The following is a 21,058-nucleotide window of genomic DNA, read 5'->3' as shown; positions in this document are numbered from 1 at the left end:
CTAAAACTGGGTGGCGCTGTGGAGCGTGTTTAACAAGTTTATTTTATTTGATCGTCACAAAATGTTGTCGTCTGCCTCGCGAAGTTTGGAATTACTTAGATGAAAATGATCTTACAAAATGGAATTACTTTTAATCAAATTAATTAATGAAACTGAGTTATCATAATATCACCACCATAATGAGAAAGCACATGAAATCAAAACACCCGTCGAATGAGGAAAGACAGCTGTCCATCACTGCATTCACGACAGGTAAGCGCAATTGTAAATTATCCCCGAGTGAGCCAAGATGATAACTTGTCTGATTGCAAAATGATTTTGAGACATAGGCTTCCTTTATGTTTCGTCGAGGAAGATATATTTACGAATAGAAAACAAAGTGCTGCTGTTAGAAACTTAGCTCAGCACACCGTTATGTATCATCATTATCATTGTGTCACTGCAACGTCTGTCAGCAGCTCGTTTTCTCACCCGAGCATGTGGATATTGTTTTTCTCAACATGAACATGTTAAACAATATAAACACGATAACCATATACTGACTCGAGTGTATTATGTATGCTACGTTTTGTACGATAACTGGCGCTGTCTGCTTTATTAGTGTTTTTCCCGTTCGCGCTGCTTGAGCTTAAAGGGTTAGTTCACCCAAAAATGAAACCTCAGTTCATCTTCGGAACACAGTTTAAGATATTTTAGATTTAGTCCGAGAGCTTTCTGTCCCTCCATTGAAAATGTATGTACGGTATACTGTCCATGTCCAGAAAGGTAATAAAAACATCATCAAAGTAGTCCATGTGACATCAGTGGGTTAGTTAGAAGTTTTTGAAGCATCTAAAATACATTTTGGTCCAAAAATTAACAAAAACTACGACTTTATTCAGCATTGTCTTCTCTTCCGGGTCTGTTGTATATCCGCTTTTTGTATATTCACCAGCTTATTGGTGCATTACCGCCCCCTTCTGCTCTGGACAGTGACTCGATTAGGACATCCGCTACATGCACACCTACGCACCATTTAAAAAAATATAGCAATATCAAAATACAAACAATGTAGAATAGCTTGAATACAGCGTGCGTCTCCCTCAGACTGTAAACGAAGCTCGGGCGCACTACATAACACGTCACCAGTGTCACTGTCCGGAGCAGAAGGGGGCGGTAATACACCAATAAGCTGGATGCCAACCGCCGTAGAAGAAGAAGAAGCAGCGTCATTGTGGATATACACAGACCCGGAAGAGAAGACAATGCTGAATAAAGTCGTAGTTTTTGTTATTTTTGGACCAAAATGTATTTTAGATGCTTCAAAAACTTCTAATTAACCCACTGATGTCACATGGACTACTTTGATGTTTTCATTACCTTTCTGGACATGGACAGTATACCGTACATACATTTTTAATGGAGGGACAGAAAGTGCTCGGACTAAATCTAAAATATCTTAAACTGTGTTCCGAAGGTTTGAAACGACATGAGGGTGCGTCATTAATGACATAATTTTCATTTTTGGGTGAACTAACCCTTTAAAGCTTTTGTTCTTTATATTCTTTGTTTGCACATATCAATTAATGCTTTGAACTAAAAGAAAACCTTAAGATTTAATGTAAGCTTATAAATTATGTATTCGAATATTCGTTTTTTACAAGCCCAAATATTCAAATACAATATTTTGGAAAAATGCCCATCCCTATTAAACAACCTATTGAAGACTACATTACTCAATTTTCATGCATCAAATTACATTTAGCCTGGCTAAAGTCCTAGAACAAATGCATGCATTAATTTGAAAGGTTAACCAAAGACAGCTTATAATTGCTGAACACAAAGCAATTACATATTATGCCCACATACTTACTCACTTAAGCATATCAAAACCTAACCACTTGTCAAGAAAAACAAAAACCAAGAGACATTGCATTGCTGATCAAGTTTACTTTATATTTCAGTCTTGCAGAGACAAACACTTCCAAACAAGTTTTCCAGAAAAGCATTTAAACTTGGAGGTAGATAGCTAATAATATTTATTAATATTTATATATTAATTAATATATTTTTTTAATATTACAGCAAGTACAGAATATTCATGTTAGTATACAGGTTATGTACACAGTACATAAATTGTAAAATATATAGTTTAAATATACATTTTGCAATTCATTACATTTGAGTTTTAGCACAAAACATCAACTTGAAATTCCACTAGGAACTGAGAAAAGCCACCGTTAGCTTGTTGGTCCATAATAAAGATGCATGCACAGCTCATCTTAGAAACGATGGTCATTTTATGGTTTGAATTAATATAAACAATCTTGTATAGTGTTCTTGTTTGGTCCCTCTGTACGAGGGAGAAAGAGGAATGCAACTCTCCAAGTAAAGCTACAATTTGTCCAAGTAATTGTCTAAAGCTGGAATGCCTTCTTTGAGCCCCTTGCGTTTTCGTATGTCAGCCACAACCTGGGCAGGCTTGGAGCTAGCTTCCATGGGGTCTCCAGGTAGGAACTGCCAATGGTCAAACACACACTGTGGGAAAGCTTGGCCGGATGTGTTGGAGCGAAGGTCAGCTGTGAAACCTGTGTAAAGATGACAGTTTAGGCCTTGTAACTTAAAGCATGTTGAAGGGAGAAGACAATAAAAAGGTCTTTCTGCTTCACTCACCAAATGACTCGTTGACAGGCAGGTAGGCTTTGACCACAAACATTGGCGTTCCCATAACCTGGGACTCCTCAAATACAAGCCCACGCTTCCTGTTCAGTACACCGTAGATGCCACCAACAACTGATTCTGGGCACTGTAGATGGATGGAAGAAAGTACCATTATGACAAGTATGGCAAACACCAAACGGGAAACTAGGCTTTCACGCATGACCTCTGGCATACCTGAATCTCGACCAGGTACACAGGCTCAAGAAGCCTGGGCTCAGCTGTGAGCTGGCAGGCGTAAAGCACTCTGCGGGCTGTGGGAATGATCTGGCCACCACCGCGGTGGATTGCGTCAGTGTGCAGGGTCATGTCATGAACATCAAAGCGAATACCATGCATGTTCTCCTCGCACAACACTCCCTAAAAAGCATAAACACTTTTACAAACCGCGCCAGGACTCGAACAACTAAACCAAGTATGTATTCGACCAGGAAGGCCACCTTCTTGCAAAATTTAACCCCAATTAAACACCAGCTAATAAAAGGTCTTCATGACTCAAAGAGTTCCAGTAAGGTGACCTTGGCCTTCAAGAAACATGAGCGGACACTCTTGGTTAAAAATGAGCAGCATTTAAATTAGCTTGCTTCTTACCTCTTTAGTGGCCCATTGAAATCCAGCCACCACACTATCCTTGATCTCATTCAAGTATTGGACTCCCTTGGTCACATCCACCAAGATGTTGGGACCAGTTCCATCAGGGCCAAAGCACCAGATCTTACGAGCTTCAGTGACTTCCCACTCGTACTTATCAGCAAGGTAACGAGCACGGGCCTTCATCTCCTGCCTGGCAGTGACCTCACCCTTATCAATATCTTCGGCAAGACCCTCGGACAGAGGACGGGCTTTCATGAAGAGGCTCAACGTAGCGGCCCATCATCAGAATGGTCCTGAAAGATACAAAAACAGGCAAGGCATTTCCAATAAGTGGTTCTCCATCTTAATAGTTATGTTGTGTGACAGAGCGGTTTTAAAAACCAACCTTTGAATGGGTTTGAGGTAAAGATCTTCTTTTTTTCCAGGAGTGAAGTTCGGCCCCATAATGCGAACCTTCAGGCCAGTGGACACACAGCCAGAGAAGACACGACCAAAGGCATAGAAACGACCTTTATCAGAGGTCGGAACCATCTTTGAGATGTACATCATGAGAGGTGCTTCGGGGTCGCAGTTCTTGATGCCTGAGAAAACCGATTTAAACTTTAACAAATCACTGATTAAAGAAACTTTGATTATTGTTAATTCTCCAGTTTCCATATTCTATGAGCACAACATACCCATGGCAGCCTCATCATCTCCAGGTCCTTCATATAGCAGCTCACAGCGGTACTTCTGAGCAGTAACCGGTGAGGGTAGATGGATGGTGATCATCTGAAGTAGAGCTTCTCCTGCCGGCAGCCAGCGACGCATCACAGCCTTCAGCAGGGGCTTGCCCTCCTTCTCCTTGTCCTCAGCATCTAGCTTAATGTCCAGCTTCTCAATCAGCTTAGCAGTTTCCTCCTTCTTGAAGTTCATGATGGCATCAAATATCTACAGTGGGATAAGTTAGAACTCTATATAATTTCTATATACACACACATGGCAGACAAATCTATGCAGAGTTCACAAAAGCCATATCAGACAGATTTTTCATCAAGAAAATCAGGTCAAAGTGAAGAATGTTTAAATCATCATTAATGGCTTGAATAACAAATATAACATTGCCACTCAGTGCAGATTACTCACTTTGAATATCGGGTCCAGGATCAGTTGAGCAAAAGTCCTGGGAAGCTTATTGCCATCTGGTGAGGTGCCAGATTTGCTGAACTTGCCAGAAGCTGGGTCAAAGTACCTGCAAGTAATGGCCACACATGTTACATAAAGAAACTACATTACATTCAGTTGGGTTGTTCTTGTCAGTGGTAATTTCTCACCTGTCTCCCCAAAGCTTCTTCATCATGTCCTCCACTTTCTTGCACCGCTCAACTGGTCCCAGCTGGGCTTCACCTTTGGCAGCAAACTTCATTACGTACATCTCAGCAAACTGCTTCAAAGTGAAGGCCCATCCATGCAGACCAGACCCAAAGCCAACAGTACCGACAACTGGATCAATCTAAGAGCAGGATGTTAAAAATAAGATTTAGAGATAATTAGGACAGTCAATCTAAAATTCAACCCAGGGATATCACAGAAGCATAAGTTCTTTAAAAAAAATGTAAAGGTCCCATGAACGAGCTATAAGGCACTCACCATAATATTGCCCATGGGTCCATTCTCATCCTCACCATAGGTGGAGATGATCACGTTGACGTTCTCAACAATGCTCTGGAAGGTCTGGTAAAGCTCTTCAGGGTCCAGCTGTAGCTCCAGCAAGGCACGGTCCATCTTGTTCATCATCAATACTGGCTTTATCCTCTCACCAATGGCCTGTCGGAGCACAGTCTCTGTCTGCACGCACACACCTGCATGGGCAATGTGTCAATTTGACGTTTCAATAAATATTCCACAGAATCAATCAACATTTCAGAATGCAAGTAATTAGTCCTCTCAAATTTTCTACCCTACTGTCAAAGTTACCAAAAAAAAAAAAAAAAAAAGCAAAAGCACTTACCAGATACACAGTCTACCACCACCAATGCTCCATCTGTGACACGCAGTGCAGCTGTAACCTCTGAAGAGAAGTCAACATGCCCAGGGGAGTCAATCAGGTTGATGAGGAAGCCTGAGCCATCTTTGCATTGTTTAATGAAGGCCAAATCATTGTCACTGAGCTCATAGTACATGGAGATGGCACTGTAGGGGCAAACAGTGATGAAGTCAATCTCTCATAGTGTTCACACACACATGCACAGTTTTTAAAGGGATAGTTCAAACAAAAATGAAAATTTGATGTTTATCTGCTTACCCCCAGGGCATCCAAGATGTATATGACTTCGTTTCTTCAGTAGAACACAGTATTTATATCATTTTTTTACCTCTAAAACTCCACTATGTCCAACTGTGTTTAGCATTCGCTTAGTGAGGTCTGCTCGCGCTCTGACAACGAAAGTGAGGTCTCGTGCTTCTACTTCAATGAGTGCTAGACATCACTTCCGTTGTCAGAGCGCGATCAGCGCCTACATCTTGGATACATCACCTACATCTTGGATGCCCTGGGGGTAAGCAGATAAACATAAAATTTTCATTTCTGGATGAACTATCCCTTTAATGTTTGTACATTAGTGATTAAAATTTTAGGAGTCACGATATTGAAGGAGAATGTTTAGTAATCACATTTACTAGAGCAGGAATGTTTAATCCTTACGTGGATTTGATGGTGATGCAACGCTCCTGCTCGTCCTTCCTTGTATCCGTGAATCGGGTTTCACCAGCACGGGATGAGGCGATGATACCAGCGAGTCTGTCAACGTGGACTTGCCGTGATCGACGTGTGCGATCACAGACATGTTACGGATGTTGGACTTCTTGTCCATGATGCCACGGATCTGGTCCACTGTGAAGTTCACCTATGGATTTAAAAACAGGTGAACTTCAAAATAAGGCATTTTTCTAGATTTAAATAAGGATATTTTCCTTAACGTGCACACTATGCCAGAACGATCAATGGTTTTGGATTATATACAGACTATGGTAGCATAGGTAGTAACAGCAACATTAAAGCTATATTTAAGTCTATGATGTGACGGGTAATTTTTTGCCGCCATAATAATAATAATAATAAAAAACAGATTTGACATCCAAAGCAGTGCTGTCATGCTGCATTTTTAAGTGTCAAATGGTTATTCGGTTTAACTGTCCAAAGGCCAATACAGCCATTTCATTTGTGATTAATCTTATAAATGTGTGTGTGTGTATATATATATATATATATATATATATATATATATATGACTTATTCTGGTATGATTTTATAACATTTCAATTTTAATACCATTTTATCATGAGTAGAAGTCGTTGCTTTGTTATGATAAAGAAAATGTCCAGAAAAATTAATTTCATTGATGTCATTCAGAGTAACCAATATAAAGGGACCATTCTGGTTCAAGTCATGCCGTCAATATCATATGATAGGATATGACATCATTCAAACACCTGCAAAGGACCACATGGTCATGAGATAAAAGTAACTAACTCCATTTGAAAAATTAATGTTTTCACTTGCTCACGCACATCAACCGCTATAAAATATGGAAAAGGTTTTAAAAACCTGTTTGATTTTCCTAGATATTAGCCTGTTAGCATTGTTTGAAGATATCATTCTGTATAACCAGAACTGTCATTCGGTAAAACCAAAATTTTAGTTAAACCGAATGACTTTTTTGGTGACAATTGTCCATCTCTTTTAAAAACAAAAACAACATGAGCAGTGTTCATTTATTATAAAAACCACAATCTCATTGTTAACACTTAAAACTTAATTATATCTTCATTAAGTTTTTTTCTTTTTTTTTACACTTTAAAAAACCTTATTCGTCAATGTCCCATTTATATTGCGTTCCTTTGTTGCACCACAGCATGTGAAAACACACACATCCATATAATAGTCTCTGCTGTACGAAATCCTATCACATTTCTAAGCAGTGACTGTTGTATCTGTAAAAAGAATACATTTTAAACTGGCTTGAATACTGGCTAATAGCTCACGTGATCTCAAAATGGTGGCACTAGAATGAATGAAATTTCAGAAGACTGAAATATCTGGGGTATTCATCTTATGTGAGTGAGCATTTAAATATTTTTACTTATCTTATGCAAATCTTTTATTTGCAAAAACAAAAAAATCAGTGCAGCACAGTGGGTAAAAAGTAATGCAGGTTCACAATTTCACTACAAGCTAACAACAATGAATTAGAAAAGATCAATTCATCTAACCATTAACTGTCCATAATCTTCTGAACTAGGCAGGAGTTCATTCAAATGAGCCACTTCTGAAACTCTTTCAGCATTTGTACAGAAATGTTGTCAAATTCAAGCACTTAAATCGTGACAAAAAGTGAAACTTTAGAAGGCTATTAACGCATAAAATAAATATGATCATATATCGACTTACCATTTTGCCTGATGTTTTTAGATTCGTTTAATGGTGAACCCAATTTTTTACATCTCTTGCCACGTTGGGCACAGGCAAGGAAGAGACTGATGACGTTAATGCTCATAAATATATATCAAGCGCGCGCCGTACGTATTGTACGTAATGACGTCGGGGCATTTCTCAAATTTAAAGGTGTAGAATCTCTTTATCGCTGTCTGACAAAGATGACGGAAAAGTGATTTTCTTTTTAATAGTCGATCGAGATGGGCTTTTAATGGCCGAAATTATATCAAGCGGCACGGTATACAATGCAGATAAAATACAATTTATTTATATCAAATGACATGCTCTTAAAATACCTACTGAATTATTTCTTATTTTACACACAGAGAATTCATTATATATATGGAAATTGCCTATATATGGAAATTGATTATTTAAATGTTTAGCTTAAACTGTTTCCTTCATATTTATTCAAAATAAAATAAGCATTCGGCCAGCAGGTGGCGCCTCATCACTAGATTCACTTTTGTATTTTATAAAAAGACTTTCTGTTTTACACCCTACAAATTACTTGCATTTCTCAAGCAGATGTAATTGGGACAGCATGGAATTGTGGGTAGAGGTCAAGGTCAAGGGGACGTAAATTAAAGAAAGCTCATTATTGTTTGTGGTATTATTGTTTATGTGTTTAAATCTACTTTGCCAATATGCAGTATTATGTTTATTTAGATATTTTATGAAAAGGTTACAGAGTAGCGTCACCCTTCATGACATAATGTTTTAAAAAGTCATGGTAATTATTTTTCCTTGAAAAACAGGCTATGTTTGAAGACATTCTTTTAAAAAAAAATGATTAATATTACGTTTTGGAAATGTATTCAAACGGATGAAAACATTGCTAGGAAGTTGACACTTTTAAAGAGTTCTCCTTTTTATCATCTCAGACATGCTTATTCATCACTGACCCTTTAACATCATAAACTGCGGATGTTTCGCCCCCACAAACACCTCCTTAGAACCCGGGCTTGTCTGCAAGATTCACATTCTTTGTCAGTCCTGTAACCCGCTAAAGCTGCTAGATTAATAATGTTACATCTGGACTGAATATATGATTCAGCACATTGCAGAGTTTGGCTCGGGTCGTGCGTTTGCTTTGAAGCCAAGGGCATAAGAGCAGCTTGATGCATGCACTCAACTATGACAGATTTTGCACTTCAGAGCGAGAATGTTTCATTTCTAAAACACTTTGTGCTCTATTTTTATTTGTCTTGCGGGCTTCTGTACAACTACAGGTTTGAGGGGCTGGTGCATCCAGATGGCTAAAGCGCCCACACGGATTGCATGTAAAGTAGAGCAAAGTGGTACACAAATGCATGTGAGCTCTTGCCGTCTACGTGACAACAACCTGTTAAGAAGACATCTTCGCTGAGGAGTGGACTAGTGTACGAGAGGCAGAAGAGGTTTGAACCAAGTAAAGGTCATAGGATCACTGAAAACAACCATTCTGAAGCGAACCGAGAACAGACGGTTTTTGACAGCGACACAATAAGACGCCATCAGTCTGTTTTGAGATGAAATCAAAGTGACAGAAAAGAGCTACTTGGTCAGGCGCATGAGCCTTTAAACTGTCTGTGTGGGGGAAAAGTAGCCTATCAGTCAATAAATGAAGTGAGCTGAATTTTTTTTCAGTTGATTTATTCAAGGCATGCTGGTTACTGCTGCTTGAGCTTAAATACTTTTCAGTGCTGTCATGCTGCTCTGTAAAAAAAATATATAATTTAAACAATAAAGACTGTAGAAATGCTACAATAAAAACCTGTTAACTGCCTAATGGTAGGTTCCTTTATACCGTGAAAGACTGTAATAGATCTAATGGGATATTTCATGTAATTTTTCAGTGAAAAAGAACAAGTCATCTTAGTTAAAAACCATAAATTGACATTTCCAGAAATTCCTTTGTGTGACAGCTTACATTTGGTGGTATTTCACTGAAATAAGCTTTTTCTTATCAGTTATGTACATTAGGGTTTTATGTTGTCTTGTGTTGTTAATGTTTATTATATAACGGTTAGTTCCTGTCTTTGATTCTGATTGGTCAATAGCTGTGTTTTATTCACAATAAGATATGTTTTTTCGGACATCAGTGCGTAGACGTCAAATTGACGTCAATTTGATGGGGTTTTTTTCCCCAATATCAATAGAGTATCTCAGAGATGATGTGATTTTGTATGCAAATTCCGGAAGCAAGTTAGCATTTTAGGACTTCCGGTTCCATTGCCCCGGTTTTTGCTAAATCACCTGAAATATGGTTTGTGGTTAACAAAGCCTCTAAATATTTTCACGTTTTGATCTATGACATAAAACACACCAGTTATAACCCACTTGTGATTTTTTAAACCTTTGTCTTAAAAATGGTGGTTGCTAACAGATTGCTAAAAGGGACTGCTTCCTTTGGCAGGGACTTTAGATGACATCATGACAAACAGGACATTTGGACAGCATTTCTCTTGAAAAATTGAATATACATACACAGTGCAGATCATATTTCAGCGAGCATGTTTTTAAGTAAAGTTGTTTTTTAAATAAAGTTTGAGGACACTTGCTGGTGGTGACGTTGATCCATGACCATGGTGTGCTGTGGTCCATTTATAGCCTACTGTTAGCTTTTTATATCTGATGACTTTAGGCTTCAAAATGTTTAAATGTTGTGTTAACTTGTGAAGATTATCTTGATAGACAAAACATGTAAGTGTCATAACCCTTTATTAAACACAGAGCTTATTTTTTGCGTCTATGGGAAAAATGCATAGGCTTTCGATTGAGGGAAATGCGCACTAACCTCCGGGTTGGCCTATAAAGACACGTCATCCCTGAGGTACTGTATTGGACATCAGTGTGTGGATGTCAAATTGACGTAAAAAAAATTACGTCAATTTGACCTTTTTTCAACATCAATTGGACATCAGTGTGTGGACATCAAACTGACGTCTTAAAAACTGACGTCAATTTGATGGTTTTTTCTACATCAAATGGTGTAATAATGTAACTTCTGTTGCTGTTCACGGTCAGGGACTATTTATTCCAGCGGAAGGAAGGCTTTAGTGAAAGTTTACGTTATGAAAGTTGCAGCCTCTCGTATTTTATAGATTACTTGCATTATTGTAGTGTCATAATGTGTTACCATGATGGTGTTTGTGCTTGTGTGTATGACAGTGTGCAGATATATTTAGTATTATTTACCTTAACTTGTGGCAATGCTGCTTGTGATGAACTTTGATTTATCTTATGGCTATCTTTTTGCTTCTTGTGTTTTTAAAGTTGCCATGAAACAGAAGTTGTGAGTTTGTGTGGCTGCGTTCCGAAACCTTAAAAATGCTGCCTTGGGAGGATGCACTCCAAAAGGCATCAATGCACGTCAGAATCCAGTGTTAGCTTCACTTCCTGTCTCTTGAGATACCATCATCTGATAGATTTTTTTAAAAAAATAAATCCTTTGTTGCCTTTGATATCCCACAATTCTGTGCTTCATTCTGTGACAGTTAAGCTAAAAAAGAAAAATGGCATCTGAAAGTAGGGGTTGGTGTTTAGTTTATGTGTAGATGTCTGTTTTTTACCAACGTTTCACACTTTTTATGTAATTTCTAGCGAGAAAATTGTATTGTAGTAATTAAATATTCACTTAGTTATAACCAAAGCTCTCTCTATTTTGCTGTAGATTATTACACCATTACACTGCCTCAGAAGTCTGTCCAAAATCAGTTTCATGAGGTACCTTTGTGCGCAAATGCTGCCTTACAAGTCACTGCCTGATAGAGCAGCGAGGCAAGTCAGCTACCTAAGAATGCATCCGAAATCGTGTACTTCCCTACTATATAGTAGGCAAAACAGTATGTGACAAAAGAAGCATGTTGAATTCACAGTACATGTAAAACAGTGAAAAAAAAAAAAACATGAAAGTGAGTGGTATTTACACTCGATTTGTTTGCTAAACTAAAGATGTCATTCAGCATCGTCGAGAGGTTAAAAGGAATTGGATTGACGGTCGTGCGAGAGACGGGTAGATCAGATAGAGTTTGCAATCAGTGTGTAACAATCATATCACACTTGGAACACGTTCTGCTTGCCGTCGTTTCTCTATCGTCATCGTGTTATACCCGCCAATAGCGAGCAAGGTGGATAAGCCAGTCTTTGATTGGTTCCCGCAAAAGTGTAACAGAAGCAGTAGAAATGAATGTACGGGCAGGCGAAATCAAATCGCCGGCAGATCAGGCTGGGTTTACCCAGCCTATAAATATACATCTGTGACATTTAAAATTTTGGCTTTCATGATATCAATACTACTAATACTTTCAATATTATTTATGTTTGTCTTTCTACAGAAAAACTATCAACAAAATCAGAAATTTGAGCCAGGGACCTCTGGTTGAGTTGACATGGAATGACCCTATAGAACATACTTTTTTAGCGATCATGAAGCAATTCCTTAAAGGTGCCCTAGAACTTTTTTTTAAAAGATGTAATATAAGTCTAAGGTGTCCGTGAAGTTTCAGCTCAAAATACCCCATATATTTTTTTAAATTAATTTTTTTAACTGCCTATTTTGGGGCATAATTAGAAACGAGCCGATTTCAGGTTGCGGTCCCTTTAAATGCTCGCGCTCTCCGCCCCCTCCCGAGCTCTCGACTCTATCATTGCATAAACAAAGTTTACACAGCTAATATAACCCTCAAAATGGATCTTTACAAAGTGTTCATCATGCATACTGAATGCATGCGTCGGATTATGTGAGTATTGTATTTATTTGGATGTTTACATTTGATATTGAATGAGTTTGAGGCTATGGTCTGTGGCTAACGGCTAACATTACACACTGTTGGAGAGATTTATAAAGAATGAAGTTGTGTTTATGAATTATACAGACTGCAAGTGTTTAAAAATGAAAATAGCGACGACTCTGGTCTCCGTGAATACAGTAAGAAACGATGGTAACTTTAACCACATTTAACAGTACATTAGCAACATGCTAACGAAACATTTAGAAAGACAATTCACAAATATCACTAAAAATATCATGTTATCATGGATCATGTCAGTTATTATTGCTCCATAGCTGCCATTTTTCGCTGTTTTCCTTGCTTGCTTACCTAGTCTGATGATTCAGCAGTGCACATCCAGACGTTCTGCCCTTGTGTAATGCCTCAATCATGGGCTGGCATATGCAAATATTGGGGGCGTACACCCCGACTGTTACGTAACAGTCGGTGTTATGTTGAGATTCGCCTGTTTTTCAGAGGTCTTTTAAACAAATTAGATTTATATAAGAAGGAGGAAACAATGGAGTTTGAAACTCACTGTATGTCTTTTCCATGTACTGAACTCTGGTTATTTAACTATGCCAATATAAATTCAATTTTTAATTCTAGGGCACCTTTAAATAAGTACCTATTCAAGAGACTATGCCATTTCAGACGCAGCCTAAGCTTTCGGACACAACAGGGGCCGGTTGCATAAACCACTTAGACTAGTCTTAAAAGTTAAGACACTAATGTTTTTCTTGAAGAGTGGTCCTAATTTTTTAAAGTCTGTTACATAAAAAGGTAGACTGGTGTCATTTGAATTGGAAAAATAACATTGATTACCCCTTGGTTAACTGCAAGTTGGTCAAACTAGTTCTTAAGACAGTCTTAATATAGCGACTAAGTTTATGCAACCGGCTACAGGTCTTTCTTCCCTATTGTGACGTAGATCCGAGTGAAATGGCATCTCGAACAAGTAAAAATGTAGGGTGGGATCTGATTTAGTCCATCAGGAATTGATTGGATGGTTGTGGTTTGCTCATGTGGGTGTCACGTTTTCCCGCTATTCTTGTAAAGCAGCAGATGTCCTTGCCTGAGTCATTAGGGCTTAACTGAAATGCTACAGAAAATCTGCACAGCATATTCAAAGCCTCTTAGTTTGATATTGATTTCTGCCTAACTGTGATGTCTCAAAAGGGCTTTCGTCTTAGTAAACAATGCTTTTATAAGGAAAAGACATTGATGAAGAAGAGGAGGTGAAACAGGAGAACTGTTTGTCCTTGAGTTTTCCTTCAAACATTTCCTGAAATTGAAACTCCACGTCGGAATTATGCCATAATTATGTCTCTTGTGGAGAGGTATGTGAATGATATTTAAAAAGGCAGCTGATGCTTTGAACCGTGTGCCTGACACTGCTAACTTTGATGTCAGCACAGTGGACAAATACCTGAATCCGACTGTGACATTAATGCCTGTTTAAAGTTTCTTGCATACAAATGACATTGTGCCTTAATTGATGACTGCATCCGTGCTTGCTTATACGAACAGTAAACAAAGAAACGGCTCAGGTAAGTTTGAACAAAAACCTGTTTGATACATCCCCTCTGAGAATGACAAATGATTTTTTAATGCTACAGCCTAAACAATAGATGACTCCTCATAAATCACGATAGCTTTCAAAGTTGGATGGGCCTGTTCAGCCTCAAGTTTTATGTGGCAAGTGATGAAACAGCCTTCAAATAAGAGTTGATAGAGATGTGCTTGCTTTAAGAGAGGACACACTGTGCCTGATGAGATGATAGTTGTTCTTGTGTGACTCAAAACAGCTCCGAAATCAAGAACAGGATGCAAACAAGTCTTTACCATTCAGAAATAAATAAAGTAATTCAAATCTTATATAAGATATTTTAAAGTCAGTCAGTCAGTCAGTCAGTCAATCAGTCAATCAATCAATCAATCAATCAGTCAATCAATCAGTCAGTCAATCAATGAAACTGAAGTCAGAGTTGTATAATATTAAATAAAATTATAATTGATCATAATTCAAATTATTCAATAATAATTCTGGTGAAGTCTAATAAGTATAGTATAATTATAAATACAATTATAATTGATAATAATTACAATTATTTAATAATAATAATGAAACAATCTGGTGAAGTCAGAGAAGTAGTGTATTTAATAATGGGGGCAATGGTTAGAGAGTCAGGCTTGTAAACCAAAGGTCACAGGTTCGAGTCTCAGAACCAGCAGGAAATGTAGGTGGGTGGAGTGAATGAACAGCACTCTCTTCCACTCTTATTACCCACAACTGAGGTCGCACCTAACCCCCAATCATTCTCTGGGCACCGCAGCAAAAAATGGCTGCCTACTGCTTTGGGTGTTTGTTCATTGTGTGTGTATGTATGTGTGTGTGTGTGTGTGTGTGTGTGTGTGTGTGTGTGTGTGTGTGTGTGTGTGTGTGTGTGTGTGCACTTGGATGGGTGAAATGCAGAGCACAAATTCTGAGTATGGGACACCATACTTGTCTACATGTCACTTCACATTATTTTTCATGTTATAAATCATAAAATTAATGTATATTCATAACTCAAAAATAAACAGATCTTAACCATTTAAAAACAATGAATAAAATAAACTAAAATAATTACATTCTAAAACATTCTAATAATCATCATCATAATAATGTTTATTATGTATATTGACTTTCTGGATTATCACAACTGTGTAATAGGTCACATTACCTCAGACAGAAAGGAAAATATGACCTTTGAACTATGGATTAGGTGTTGTCCCAGAGGCACATACTTGAAACATTGAAACATGAAGCAACTTTGAGGGATGTTTTTTTTTTTTTTTTTTTTTTCAGGGATAAGAAAGGTAAGTATGGTACACTGTGAGGGAAAAAAAAGTGCAAAAATTGTACCTTCTTCTGGCAGTGTATGTAAAACAACATGGTTCCGCCATCATTTTTAGATGTGAGGTTGCCCTTTTAATTTACATCCCTACAAAGAACAGCCAATCAAATGCAGCCCACAGGATGATGACCTGACTGTTGTGTTGGAGTTCGAACTTTGTCCTGGGTGAGAAGAGTGACACAGACAGAGTCAGGACAACCTACTGACAGATGTTTTGGTTTTGTCCCATTTTTTGTGTTTTTTCAAGGATATTTTAGACTGCTTTACCCCTGGATCAGAGTAATGGAGCACTATTCAGACCAGGTAAGTCCTAATGTTTTGAATTCTGATTAGATTTGCATGCTAGAAAAGAGAAATTAGGATTAAACATAGTCTACGTTATCTAACCTGCATGTGCAATATCTCATACAGAGCAAAGTTCAGAAAAATGGAAAAGTTATCTGTTCCGTCTTCTCATTTTAACATTTGCTTGCTTTTAACTGTTTTCTGTGCTTTTGTTTATTTTCTATTTCCATTGAATCCCACTGACAACAGATGAATTAAACGGCAAATATATTCAATGTGTCATAGGGCGGTGAGGGGTTAGAACTGCTCGATTTGCTTTTCGATAAGAATGATGGTATCCTACGTCATGAGAATATGGGACAACAAAACGATCAGCTTTGGCCAGTTCAAGATCCTCATGTAAGTCTAAGTCAACAAAGTCTGGCTTCCTTCGAGTTTCTTTGGTTTTCCGGATTTTAAAATGGCATGTTAAAGGGATAATTCAAGCAAAATTGTTCATTGTTATCATTTACTCACTCTCATGTCATTCTGAACCTGTTTGACTTTATTTCTTCTGCAGAACACAAATATTTTCTGAAGAACTTTTTTTGTCCATACAATGAAAGTCAATTTGGACTCCATTTACTTTTATTGTATGGACAAAAACAGTTCTTCAAAATATTGTCTTCTGTGTTCTGCAGAAGAAAGAATTTATTATCTCACCTCCACCATTCTGTATTTTCAATTGCCAGATGATGATACCAGCTCAGGGAAACAAGGACTTCTTCAACGCACTTTTAAGTGGGTGCGACTCTGTTTCGGGGTCTCCAGTTTGGTCGCCCTCTACTAGTGACAGCGGAATCAGCGAAGACCCTCATTCGGATCACATCGACAGTCCGCCACCAAACACAAGCCCCCCGGTGGAGCCTTGCATCGTCATATCCCAAACGCAACACAATCTCGACACAAACTTCCCATTTGATTTCAGTGAGTATCATGTATTAGTGAAGCGAACCTTCCTGCTGACTATAGATGGATTCACACTGTAAAAAGATGATTAGCCTCCCACTTATTAATTCACTGCATTGTGCATTGGTTTGGTACACTTTCTGAAGATAAGTCCCTATTCCTGAGCTTTGTGAATCTCTCCAGACACAAACAAAGAAGGATAAATAGTATTATCTGTTGCTGCAGATGGCTGGGAGACTGGCTTCTACCCAGATAGGGCTGGAGGGATACAGCGTGCATCTGAAACGCCACAGGAACAACCGACCAGTGGATTCCCCCTAACTGTCAAGGACCTGCTGCTATCTGGCACACCAGAGCCTGTGAGTTTGCACTCAGGTGTGAAGCTAGGTAAAATACACAAGGCAGAATAGGGAAAAGGTGAACTTTAGAGCAGATAAAAGCTGAACTCGATAGGTTTCTGACCATCCAGGCACATAGAAATGTTGATTGGATTTGTTACTTTCATGTCCGATTGATATTGCAGGCCACAAAGGTTTCCCAGCAGTCCCACCAGGAGCTGGTTCTCACAGAGGATGAGAAACGACTACTTGCCAAGGAAGGAGTGACCCTGCCAAATCAGTTCCCGCTCACCAAGGTACTTTCAGCTGGCAACTACACCATAATAGTAGAGCACAGTCATTTGTCTTTGTAGCTCAATGTTTCTGCTTCCCTCCCGTGATCAAGTACGAGGAAAGGATTCTGAAGAAAATCCGCCGAAAGATCCGCAACAAGCAGTCGGCCCAAGAGAGCAGGAAGAAGAAGAAAGAATACATTGACGGCCTGGAGAGCAGGTATTGACTGTTGTGCTCAAACAAATGAAGCAAAAGCGGATGTTACGTGCATCGAATCACAGAGGGAAAAAATCATAATCTGAGTTGATGAAATTTACAGCTACTGAACACAACCCCCCCCGGCATCATACCAGGTGGAAGTTTACAGCTGTGTCTGACAGTTGGCTTGAGAGAGGATTTGATTACAACCTGTTTTCTTTTACACGGTTCATACGGAAAATTTTTTTCATAGGATGGCGGCATGCAGTGCACACAACCAGGAGCTGCAGAGGAAAGTCTTCCAGCTGGAGAAATGCAACATGTGAGATGATCATTTACTCTGTAATCTTTACACGCCATACAGGCCCCTGAAATTGAATTTTTTTACCCCGCTCTCTCCATCATCAGCTCCCTGATGGAACAACTGCGTCGGCTCCAGGCGATGGTCATGAACGGATCCAACAAACCGGCCCAGACTGGGACCTGCATTCTGGTGAGGGTTAAAAGAAGCAATATTAGCACATGAAAGATACAGGCATACAGTAATCATGCTTGGGGCTTTTAAAAACACACACTAGACACATACATAACACATGGTGTTTTCTCTGGCACTTGCCGCTATTTTATTTCAGCTCATGTCAATGTGTATTAACCATGAAAGTCTTCAAATCAACACATTCTTGGTCTTATTTTGAATTATTTATCAGTAATTTTTTTTCTAACCTACTATAAGCAATCCAAAAGTAACAGCACCAAGGAAAAATCCCTGAAAAGATGCAATACAAATACAATATTATCTCACTGTAAGGGGAGATATTTATATTTCTTACTATTACAAACTATTTCTGTCAAGATTATAAAATAATCACACTTATTTCCAGTCTTTAGAAAACAGAATTAAATGTGTCAAATGTCAAATTAAGTAAACATTAAAAAAAAAATCTGAAAAAAAAAAAAAAAAAAATCATGAACATCTTGATGACATGGGGGTGAGTAAATTATCAGGAAAATTTTATTTGAAAATGGACTAATCCTTTAATATTTTGTCAGAACCTCTAGTAAATTATATGTTAAGGGCCGTTCACATGTTGCGTCTAAAAACGCGTGGAAACCTCCTTTCCAAAGCGCTTGTGCTCCTGTGGCATCCGTCATTGCTATGCATCCATGAACTGCATTTTCCACAATGACGAGGAAGTATCAGCAAAGGATTAATTGATTTCTAGCCCTTGCATTAGCTTTACTACTAGATATATTTATAGAGATGAGAAATAAAAACCCGCCCTGTAAAGCTACGATCAGCTGTTCGGCTGAGCTTTCGATTTTGTTACGGAAAGGCCGAAGCTGATGGGTTGGTTCTTGTCACATGACCTGTGGTGCGCTTGCCGCATTTTGAAAAATTTAGTTGTTTTCATCTTGCCGCGGCATATAAAAAATGAGTGCGGCACACCGCATGCGTGTCGCAACCGTGTCACTTCTATGGCCCTGTCCCAAATGGCACCCTAAACCCTCACGGTCTTCCTCTGAGTCCACACTTTCATGACGTAATGGCGCTTTGACTGCCGGGTAGAAGTCCTCTGCGTAGCTCACAGACTTGCGGGCTCAGCAGAAGTGTGCAGAGCAGCCGCAAAGGGGGGCGCTCACGAGCTTAAGTGATGAATGGGACACCCTATAGTCTTGTGGACTTAACGGACACACGCACGCAGCGGCCATTGTAAGTCCACGAGACCGAAAGTGCACATGAAGTGTACCATTTGGACAGGGCCTATTATGAGTTGCTGCACTCCTACATTTGAGCAATGATTGAGCAGCAAGCTCATTGGCCACTGATACCACAGCAACCAATCAGCTGTGCTATGTAGTTAATGATGTGATCACTACCAAATGAGTTAAAGCAGAACTAAGTAACTTTTTTTACCTTCATAAATAGTCCATACGATGGTTAATTGACTTGTAGTGGTGTGTTTGAGGCGAGCACTAACCCCCTCTGGCACGTCTATGGCAAAAAACAGCACTTGCAAGTTGAGCTGCACCGACCCGACACAATCTTGCCTCATGTTCACGTTCACGCGAGAGTGACAAAATGCTTTACGGTAATTCAAAAACAATGTATATATTATGACTTTATAAGACCATTTCGAAAATTACCCACCTCCATCGAGTGTACTGTATTTGCAAATTACCCACCTCCTCTTTCTTGTACTGTATTTGCAAAACTACTGCGCTGGTGAGCGTTGTAGTCGTTGTAGTCCAGAGCTGCGCTTGGAGTAGTTACAACAGTGTGATTCACTGAAGGAAACTGTAGGGGGAGCTTCGCAAATCTTACTGAGTTCCGCTTGAAGGACCTATGAGCCAGCGCCATCTAGAGTTTCATGCCAAAACTTTGCATTTATTTTGAACTTAATTCATCAAACAATCTTATGTAATCAAATGTATCACAGTTTCCACAAAAACATTAAGCATGCAGCACAACCGTATTCTGAAGTATCATGTGAGATTAAAGACTGGAGTAATGGGTGCTGAAAAATCATCTTCACCATAGTAACATTAGTTGAAAATGCCAATACTGGTTGACTTCAATTCTGTAAATGCAAAAAACTAATGTACTGATGTTTCACAATATAGTACATTTCATTGTCTTTTATGAGGCAGTAATAGACATTGACTGAAAAAATGGTCTTAAAGCAATCACCAGTGAAGGAGGCAGGGGAACCCAGTAATCCAATCACAGAACTTCTATCTACAGCTAGTGAGAACATACCTCACAAACGGACGTTACACCAAAGTTGTGCTTCACTAATGGCTGTCCGTGCCGCTACGCTCAAGCCTTCCATCTGCCTCTGTCCCTCAGGTGCTGCTTCTGTCATTCACCTTGATTCTGCTGCCCAGTCTGAAACCCTTCACAGATTCCAAGGTCAGCCAGCACGGAGACTTCAGCCCATTGAGAGGTGAGTTTTCTGGCCGAAATATCTCCTTCATCCAGTCCTTGTGGGGAAAAACCCATTACAACTACCTTATATTATTCTGTGGCTGCTAACTTGAGAGGAAAATTTCATGCTTGAAGAGTAAGGGGTTCTTGAATCTGTGTAATGTATCATTTGGTTGACAAGCCATTAGGCTTGGGCTAAAGCCTTGTGACAGCTATTGGAAGGACTGAGGGAGGTGGCGCGGACTAGAAGAATGGCAAACAGCTTAGTCATGTTTTCCACACGTTGAATCAACGGCGTGGAAGAAAAGCTGTAATTTGTCCTCATCAAACTGCTGTCAGTGTTTCTGAAGGGAATCAATTCTTATTTTGCAGGCTAAGCGTAGGTCATGGTTAAAGTTTGCCGCACTTGGTCACAGTCTTGTTCGATTAGTGTCCTGTTGAGCTCCGCAGCTCTTTTGAAGTGTGTGGCTGAACTTAAAAAAAAAAAAACAGGGTACAATGTGTCAAAGCGTGACTCGACTGTGTTTATTTCATCCACAGACTTAAAATAACTGGCATTGACCAGCTACAGGAAGTAGACTGTGAATTTCTATAAGTCACGAGTTTGATTCTGAAGGACTGACAATATGTATTTGTTAAAAAAAGTGTATGAATGCCTTTACATATGGGTA

General features: G+C 39.0%; 1 non-coding gene and 1 pseudogene across 1 annotated transcript; both read right to left on the bottom strand.

Annotated features, from left to right (window-relative positions):
- Window positions 1-1,912: 1,912 nt before the first annotated feature.
- Window positions 1,913-20,437, bottom strand: LOC125262650 (annotated as a pseudogene).
- On the bottom strand, window positions 4,306-4,369 carry LOC125263871. Its single transcript, XR_007183939.1, has one exon. It is a non-coding gene; the product is annotated as a small nucleolar RNA SNORD37 (small nucleolar RNA).
- Window positions 20,438-21,058: the final 621 nt, after the last annotated feature.

Source organism: Megalobrama amblycephala, linkage group LG2 (assembly GCF_018812025.1).
Source record: "Megalobrama amblycephala isolate DHTTF-2021 linkage group LG2, ASM1881202v1, whole genome shotgun sequence".
Classification (NCBI taxonomy): domain Eukaryota; kingdom Metazoa; phylum Chordata; class Actinopteri; order Cypriniformes; family Xenocyprididae; genus Megalobrama; species Megalobrama amblycephala.
The sequence above is the reverse complement of the archived record's forward strand: the minus strand, read 5'-3'. Positions and strand labels throughout refer to the sequence as shown.